Raw genomic sequence first — 9,606 nt, forward strand, 5'->3', positions numbered from 1 at the left:
GTTGAACAGCCTGGGAGGGGTGGAAGCAGACAGGTGGGGGAGGACCAGATTGATCACAGGAGATCTGGGAGCTCTGGGAGCTGCTGCCTGTGTCCAGGACTCCAGCCATTTTTATTTTTTATTTTTTGAAGTCTATTTATTTATTTTGAGAGAGAAAGAATGAGTTGGGGAGGGGCAGAGAGAGAGGGAGCCAGAGAATCCCACAGCACAGAGCCCAGTGCGGGGCTCAAACTCATGAACCGTGAAACCTTGACCTGAGCCCCAGGACTTCATCCTTGAAGAAGTTTGTTGTTTCTCGCTTCTGTCTTAAATGGAGCCTGGCCCTAACTCCGCCGCCTCCCCCGAAGCAGGGCCTTCCTTCTCACTGGGCTATAGCTACTCTTCAAGTTGCTGCATTAGAAGCAGATGCTTACTTCTTATTGCTCAACTGCTTTTCACAAAGCAAAGAGCTGAGATGAACGACATGAAAACCAGCCTTATTATTATTATTATTATCACTACTACTCTGTGCAGTTAGTAATTACTGAGGAGTGCAAGTTGCTTTTTTCTTGCTTTGAAACAATATTTCCAATATTCCGTCAGACTTGATACTTTTCCTTTCCTTATTACCCAAGACAAATCATAAATAAAACTTGAGAGATCCTCTAAACTGGGGATTGGCAAACTTTTTCTGTAAGGGGCCAGATAGTAGCCCTAAAGGAGCCATAGATAATACAGAAATAAATAAAACTTTATTTATAAGAAACATGTAGTGGACTGGAACTGCCCCATGGGCCGGTCTGCCCACCCTTGCTCTAAACCCACTTGATATATGACTTTCTATGGCACAGAATAGCTTTTTTTTTTTTTTTTTTTTTGGCATGGGCCAAGATCCAGGTGAGAAAGTGCTGGGCTCACCACACAGCAATGTCAGGAGGCCGGTTAGTGAACCTGGCTCCTTCCTGGTAGGTGATTACTCCCCTATTGTAGGTAAATTAGTGACAGTGGAGCAGATGATTGCTTGCTCATCCTATGATGATAAAACCCATCATAAGAAGGAGGGAAAAGTCAGATCATCAGTATCTACATTGGAAATGAACATGGACTCTAATTCCAAAAGGCGTTACCACAAACTGCCGGGTGCCAGGCCGTGGGGTGGGAACTGGGGGTGAGAAGGGGAGGGAGGAAACGCAACCTCTACATCAAAGAGCTCTTGGGGCCTCCAGGGAGGGGTGGGGAGCCAACGCTCTGCTAGAGACACAGTCACCACCAGTAGGGAGACAATGAGGCAACCAGGGTGACAGGCCTCCGCCCTGTGGCTGGGAAAGGGGGTCTACAGAAGAGGGCTCTATTATCAAGTAAATGAGGAAAACACTGAATTAAATAAGGTTAAATACAGGTGCTTGACTAGAAGACTTCTCAGCGCCTTGAATTTGCCGACATGCAACCTGAATCTCCAAGAGAGGACTGAGATGTGGTATTTCCTAAAATTAATGCACTGCCAAGCCCTTTCTTTGAGGAGCATTTTCTTGCAAACCTACTTTAGATTTGCAGAGCCGAGCAATTCCCTACGTTATTAAAGACTCTGTGAACATCCTTTTTAGTGGCTATATAATATGTATAAACCATCACTTATTATTTATTTGCTTATCTTTTCTCCCATTGCTGGGCACTTAGGGGCCCGGTTTTTCTCTCCTCTTTCTTTTCCTGCCTATAATTTAACAAGAGGGCTTAAGCACTAGGGGAGCAAAGTCCAAAAAGTGCTCCAGGAGCAGCTGTTGCTACTGAACCTCCTGGATTTCACTGCTACTTGGAGCCTGGGGGAAGAGCCCCGCCTCCCCACTGGGGCAGGTGGCTGGTCGCCATGGCAACCAGAAGGTCTGGGAAGAGGCAAGATGCTGACAGGTGGGGCTACACGAGGAAGCCCCCAAGGCCAGGTGGCTGGGAGCCTGCAGTGCTGAGGCTGACCAGACCTGACTGTTGCGGGACCCCTGGCAATGATGGATGGGCCTCTAAGCTGCTTTGACTTTCTTCATGGCTCCCGGCACCACCAGGCTACCAGGACCCTCAGCCAGAAGCCTCTTTCTCCCATTGGGGCAAAGTGGGAGACAGGAAGTAGTGAGGAGCTGGAAAGGTGGGTGGCTGGGGGGTCGATCGGCCCACATTCTCGCCTCAGTGTCCTGCATGTCTCCAGAGTTTCCCCGCTTGTTTTCATTGGATGGAGAATTTTCTTCTATGTGTTTCTTAACGTGCTTTGAATTGTAGGCTCCTCAAGGACGTTTTAACAAGGATCCCCTTTTGCACAGTTGCCTGTAAGAGGATGAGGTTTCTGGGTGAGAGGAGATCTGGTCTTCTTGGGACCCTCCCAGGGGCGCAGTGTGCAGGAGGGCCATGCGTGTCGCAAGGACCAGTGTCCCAAGGGCCTCTCAGGCTCCATGAATGCTGTAAGCAACCCTTCTCCACAAGAACTTGGTGCTTCCCGGCCCGTGCGATCTTCATTCTTTAACATTTTTTTTTTTTAACATTAAAGCAATACAAGTTATGTTCACCAAACTGAAGTCAGCAGTCACCCTTGGGGTGGGGGTGGGGGTGACCCTGGGGAGGGGACAAAGGCAGCCTCTCAGTTTTTATGCCATATACCTTGTACCCTCAACATCTTACAATAAGCACTTATTTCTGTATTACTTTCACAATGTATAGTTTAATTTTTAAAAAACAGGAATGTGGGAGGGAGGAAAAATCTGCGCCATAATCCATTAGCTGAAGCAATCAATGTGAATACCTGAGCATTTTTCTTCCAGGCTTCCAAGAAGGAATTTGTTCTGAATACACAGCGAGCTGCTTCATAGTAGCAGAGCTCAGCTAAGGGCTCTCTGTGCTGTAGCTGGACCTGGCAGAGATTTAAGCAGCAGCCACTTTCAATTTCCCTCAAAACTGCCTCCTCACACATGCCAGCCTCTCCTGACTGGAAGGACACACAAAACTGGCACAACATGGGTGGGATGGAGTGGGTGTTTTCAGAGGGGCTGGAAGCCCCTAGAAGCTCTCTCTCTCCTTGGCCTGACTGGGCGGATCTCCAGAAAACCTCGCTCTCTTGGCATAGGCATCGCCTCCAGGGACCTCCCCAGCGTTCACTTCTTCCGACCTTTGCTTTGGATTCAATTCTTGCTCTTGGCCATCGCCCTAGAACTGGATGCTTCGGTCTGGCTCTTGTCTCAGATCTTCTCTCAGCCCCTGCCCCAGTTTCCCTTTGCTGGGACCCTGCCCTCCCATTACTCCAGCTGGAGGCAGATACCTCTGGTGCATCCTCCTTCCCCTACTGAGCTCAGAGTCCCTTCCTGTATCTGCTAAACTTTCTAAGGGCCTGTGGCTGTAGCAAGATGTCCACATAAGGGACAAATTGGATGCTGGAAAGTCCATGTAATGGGATTCAACTTGGATGGACCTGTGTGGTTTTCTCATGCCCCTCAAACCACCTCACAGCTCTCCCCAAACCCATTCAATTTGTTGGAGGCTTTGGGAAGCTGAGGGAAGTCCCAGGCCAGGCTCCCTCTAGGGTCTCAGGACATTCCCCCGAGAGGGAGACACCTGGTTCCAGGTTGAGCCAGCTCGCCCTCCCAGAGGAACCAAGAGCGATGAACTCATGTTTTGATCATGGCCCTTGGGAGCTGCTCTTGAGCTGGTTAAACAGGCAGGAGGTAAACACACACCGAGGAGACCGACTTGGGCTCCCTGTGCAGCAGGTTTAGTTATAATGATGACAGAAAAACAGGGGAGGGACACAGGGAAAAAGCCCTCTTACCAGCACCCCCCTTCCACTGCTGGGTGTGTACGGGCCCCCTTGTGCTCCCTCTGGGTGACTTCCCACAGTGTGGAGTGGTTTCTTCCCTCCTTCATTTTGTTCTGATTACAAAATTAATACTTCATTGTGGCAAACTTGGAAAATGCAAAAAGTGTAATGAACAAGACAAAAATGTCCCTGAATTGCTCTATTCACTCTCTTTCACATTCAGCAGCCTTATTTTCAGTACAGCACTTATCAGCCTCTGAATTCATCTTGTTCATTTATTTGTTCGCTTGTTTACTGTCTACTTCTCCCCCACCACAATCTTAAATGTCTCTCTTTGATTTTGAAAGAGGAAGAGGGCAAGTGGGGGAGGGACAGAGGGAGAGAGAATCTTAAGCAGGCTCCACACCCAGTGCAGAGCCTGACATGGGGCTCAATCCCATGAATTGTGAGATCATGCATGATCTGAGCTGAAATCAAGGGTTGGATGCTTAACTGACTGAGCCACCCAGGTGCCCCTATGTCTGTCTTTCTTTCTTCTTTCTTTCTTTCTTTCTTTCTTTCTTTCTTTTCTTTCTTTCTTTTTCTTTCTTTCTAAGCATTTGCCATTGGGCTTTTGTTTGGTTGGTTGTGTGGACACAATGTATACAAGTTGAGTTGCACAGAAGTCCAAGGAAGAGGCTGTCTTAAGTCTATCTTGTAAACAGCTAATGCCCAGGGCCCAGGAAAAGGCTGGGCACGTGGGAGGTGCTTCATTGCATATCTGATGAATGAATGAATTCAGGGCAATGTGTAGATTTTCACTCAGTTGTGATCACCCAGTTCGTGTTATTTTGTATGCCAATTTCTTTATGTGCTTCATGCAGTTGTGGTGGATGGCAGGAGAGAGGGCGGCTCTGGACAGGGAAAGGAACAGGCCATCTAATGACTGTGATGTCAGAGTCACACATCTGCCCCATGCAGGGACATCTCCTAACTCTTCGGGGTTGTTTGTACAGAAATCTGAGGCTAATTGAACTTGCTCAAGGTCTTGCAGCTGGACAGCAGTGGAGTCAGGTCTAGAACCATAATAAAAGCTTCATCTTTTAGAAAAAAACATATCAAATCAGAGGTATGAGTTACATTTTTAGGCAGCTTTTAACTTAAAAGCTCTGAAGCACATCTCGGGGACCTCAATGTCCTTTTCATTCGAATACTGTTCCATCAAAAGACTTAGTCTGTGCTGATAATAAGATGGGTTTCACAAGATTGGATCCGACAAAGAGGTGTGGTTAGCTGATTAATTAACTGAAGCAGAGATTTGGGAATTTAAAATTTGGCGACCTTTGTTCTCCCTCAATGCCAGAAAAGATTTCTCTTGCCATCAGGCTGGTTTAATGTATGGTTGCCTTTATCCATCTGAAATGGAAAGCTATAGGTTTGCAAAACACATTTTAGAGAACTGTGAGAAATTTTGGTTAAGGAAGGAGATGATTAATACTTCACCGTCTGTATATACTCACCACTTCAAAATAAATCTATCAGTTGTACTTGTTAATTAAAATAAATTTTGGACACCTGAGTGGCTCAGTCGGTTGAGCGTCCGACTCGGTTTCAGCTCGGGTCATGGTCTCATGGTTCATGGGTTCGAGCCTCACATCAGGCTCAGGATTCTCTCTCTCCTCTCTCTCTCAAAATAAATAAATAAACTTCCGAAAATAAATAAATAAATTTCCACACCTCTCTGGGTCTTTGCTTTCCACACCAAAAAACATCTCAGAGTGGCTTTTGAGATGACTTTTGCACCTGCTGTCTCCCACCAGCGACAGTTTACAACGGTGATCCGCCAGAACAGCTTCTGACAGTTTGTAGTTTAAAATCCCACGTAGGTCTTTCTGTTCTCCAAATCCGTGCTCTTTCCAGCTGCCTCCTCCCGATGCTGTCAGCATTCTTGCTGGTCACCTACAGCCATCAGCATTTACAAAGCCAGAATACTAGATCTGGTCTGGATTTTACTTCACAGACTAAGTCGTCATTTTAACGAGAGGCCTTAGCGTTTTGTCTCTGCATTGCTGCTTGTGTTTCTGGGGTTTCTGGGGAGTTTCCTCCAGCCCTGTTCTGGCACCAGGGGTAGCTTGGCTGGTCCACCCACATCAAGGGCAAAGTCTTGCCCGCCAAGGAGCCTCCTTGAGAAACCCATGCCGCCCCCCCGCCCCCCCCCCCCAGCACAACGTGGGCTGTAGTTCTCAGAGAGTCCCTTGCCCCAGGATGCTTTCCTTGCTCAGAAGCATTTCCCCAGGGCACATCAGGGGCTTGGGGAGGTGGGGAGGGGGTGTGGCCGGGGGAAGCTGAGCCCTGGAGACTCATTCTCAGGATACTTGGTTCTGCAGGGAAGGAAAACCACCTCCCTTGAGCCTCCTTCCTCCTCAAAGGAGGAATTCAGTGAGGCAGAAATTAAGAAAACCCTCCATCTGGGGACACGGGCATGTGACTGGAGAGAACAGACATGAAGAAGTCACCCTCTTTACAGATGGCTAACAGAGGGTAGAGTTACCCTGAGTTAAATAGTGAACTGCAGATTTTCATTTTCACCAAAAACTTCCATCTCATTTTTAAAAAATGTTTGTCCATTTTTGAGAGAGAGCAGGGGGAGGGGCAGAGAGAGAGAGGGAGGCAGAGGATGTGAAGTCGGCTCTGTGCTGATAGCAGAGAGCCCGATGCGGAGCTCAAACTCACAAACTGTAAGATCATGACCTGAGCTGGAGTCAGAGCTTAACCTCTACTGGGCCACCCAGGAGCCCCCCAGTCTCATTAAAACAAAAAATTTTTTTTAAATGTTTATTTACTTTTGAGAGAAGGTGGGGAGGGGCAGAGAGTGAGGAAGACAATCTGAGGCAGGCTCCAGGCTCTGAGCTGTGTGCACAGAGCCTGACTCAGGGCTTGAACTCACAAACTGCAAGTTCATGACCTGAGCCTAAGTGGGACGCTTAACTGACTGAGCCACCCAGGCGCCCCTCCCTCAGTCTCATTCTTAATGCCAATTACCTGGGGAAAAATCATGAGATCCTCTATTCCACTCCCAAAAGCTGTTTTACAAGAACAAATCAGTCAATTGACATTTACTGAACATCTACTAGGTACCACTTACTTTTTCGCATATACTATCTCATTTGTTCCCAGTGACAATTTATTTTAAGTAGGAATTAGTTTTCCCATTTTACAGATGAGAAAACAAAGTTTTGCAAGTGTTAAAATTAAATTATTGTTATTACACACAGCCATGAACATGAGGGAATAAAAATGACATCTTTGGCTTCTACCCTGACAGCAGAGAATCTCCCCTCAGTTTTTTTTTTTTTTTCAATATTTATTTATTTTTGAGACAGAGAGAGACAGAGCATGAACGGGGAAGGGTCAGAGAGAGGGAGACACAGAATCCGAAGCAGGCTCCAGGCTCTGAGCTGTCAGCACAGAGCCCGACGTGGGGCTCGAACTCACGGACCGCAAGATCACGACCTGAACCGAAGTCGGCCGCTTAACCGACTGAGCCACCCAGGCGCCCCTTTCAGTTTTAAGTTCACAGTGTTTATTCTTCATTTTTAATTGTGGTAAAATACACATAACATAAAACTTACTATTCATTTTTTTAAAAGTTTACTTATTTTGAGACAGCATGAGTGGGGGAGGGGCAGAGAGAGGGAAAGAAAGAATCCCAAGCAGGCTCCACACTGTCAGTGCAGAGCCTGATGCAGGGCTCGAGCTCATGAACTGTGAGATCATGACCTGAGCTGATATCAAGAGTTGGATGCTTAACCAGCTTAGCTATCCAGGTGCCTCTCTTACTCATTTAAAGAAAAAATGGAAACAAAAAAAGAATTTGCATGTTATTCTTGCACAGGGGCCATGCTAATCTTCTCTTAATTCCAATTTTAGTCCCTGCACTGCCAAAGTAAGCACCCATCTTACTCATTTTTTATTTATTTTCCAGAGAGAGAGAGAGAGAGAGAGAGAGAGAGAGAGAGAGAGAATCTTAAGCAGACTCCACACTCAGTAGAGAGCCTGATGTGGGGCGCGAGCCCACATCCCTGGGATCATGATCTGAGCTGAGATCAAGAGTCGGACGCTCCACTGACTGAGCCACCCAGGTGTCATCCACCTTATGCATTTTTAAGGGTACAGTTCAGTAAGAACATTCATACTTTTGTACAACCATCACCACCGTCCATCTCCAGAACTCCTTTCATCTTGCCAAGCTAAAACTCTGTATCAATTGAACACTAACTCCATATTGCCCCCTCCTCCTGGTCCATGGCAATCACCTATTTTCTATTCTGTTTTCTGTCTCTAAGAATTTGACGGTTCTAGGTACCTCATATAAGTGGGATCATACAGTGTTTGTTTTTGTCACTGGCTTCTCTCACTTGGCATAATGTCTTCAAGTTTCATCCATGTTGTAGCACGTGTTAGGGTTTGCTTCCTTTTTAGGGCTGAGTAGTATTCTACCGTACATACAAACTGCATTTTGCTGATCCATTCATCCATCAATAGATACTGGTTGCTTCTACACTTTTGATTATTGTGAATAATGCTATGGACATCAGTGTACACATAATTCTTAGAGACCCTGATTTCAATTTTTTTGGGCATATACCCAGAAACAGAATTGCTGGATCGTATGCAAATTCAGACTGACAACCAAGTGTCAGTGAGGATGTGGAAGAACTGGAATATTCATACACTGTTGGTGGGAATGGAAACTGCTACCATCGCTTTGGAAAACTGTGACAGTATCTCCTAAAGCTAAATATAGGTATAACCTATAATCTAACCTTCCTACTCCCAGATTTAAATAACCAACAGAAAAGTGTATGTATGTGTCCCAAAACCCGTGTTCAAGAATGTTCAGGGCGGCACAATTTGTAATAGTTCCAAGGTAAAAAATTATGCACCTACAGTAGAATGGCTACATACAGTGTGATTATTCATACAAAGAAATACTCCAGAGTGATGGTTCTCAGACGTCTGTGTGCATCAGAATCACCCAGAGAGCTTGTTATACTGATTGCTGGGCTCCATCTGCCTGTCCCCTGCCACCTCACAGAATGTATCTCACATTTCTCCTCCTTAGCTGCTCTTATCATTGTTGAAGATGGCTGTCAGCCGCTCCCTGAGTATTCTCTCCTCCCCCACATCAGCAAGAGTGGGGACTAAAGAAGCATAAGAAGCCTGGTTTCTGACCATTAGCACAAACACAAAAATCGCTCTTCTGCCAGGTCAGTCCTGCACTCCTGAATTTGCTGACATACTTATAAACTTTACTTCCCATAACTCTGACAACATAATTAGAGCATAATTATGACAGCATTATGGTGCCCAGCTTTATCCATGTTTTATAGAGAAGGAATTGACCATTAGCTGTATTAACTGCAAGGTCCTCCTGCTAGGCAAAAGTAGAGATGAGATTCAAACCTGTATCTTCTGACTCTGGGTTTAATGCTCCCTCCTCCACAGCTGGCTGTGTCCCCAGAATGCCAGCCATGCTTCTCCCTCTTCTCCAGCTATCCAGGTGCTACCAAGTTCCAGGTCTAAGTCAAGGCCCCCTTTCTCCAAAAAATAAATACTGCAACCCAAAGCAAGATGGTTCTGCCTGATGTGAATATAATATTGTTTAGCTACCTAATGTGCTTCTGGGCATTAAAAGCTCAGCCCCGAAAGAGCTCCTTCAGGCAGTGTCTGCTGTTTCTGTGGCTAATTGGCTATCCAGGGAGGTGGATGCAGCTGCAGCGAAATGCTGATCTTTTCACCCTGATCACTAGGAGTGAGCTGGGATATGTTTCCTCTATGCATCAGCATTTCTGAAA

General features: G+C 46.3%; 1 non-coding gene across 1 annotated transcript; it reads right to left on the reverse strand.

The window, feature by feature from the left end:
* Positions 1–7,598: 7,598 nt before the first annotated feature.
* Positions 7,599–7,702, reverse strand: LOC113592768 (U6 spliceosomal RNA). The gene has a single exon (XR_003412726.1). It is a non-coding gene; the product is annotated as a U6 spliceosomal RNA (small nuclear RNA).
* Positions 7,703–9,606: the final 1,904 nt, after the last annotated feature.

The sequence above is a fragment of the Acinonyx jubatus genome, chromosome E1, assembly GCF_027475565.1.
Source record: "Acinonyx jubatus isolate Ajub_Pintada_27869175 chromosome E1, VMU_Ajub_asm_v1.0, whole genome shotgun sequence".
NCBI lineage: Eukaryota > Metazoa > Chordata > Mammalia > Carnivora > Felidae > Acinonyx > Acinonyx jubatus.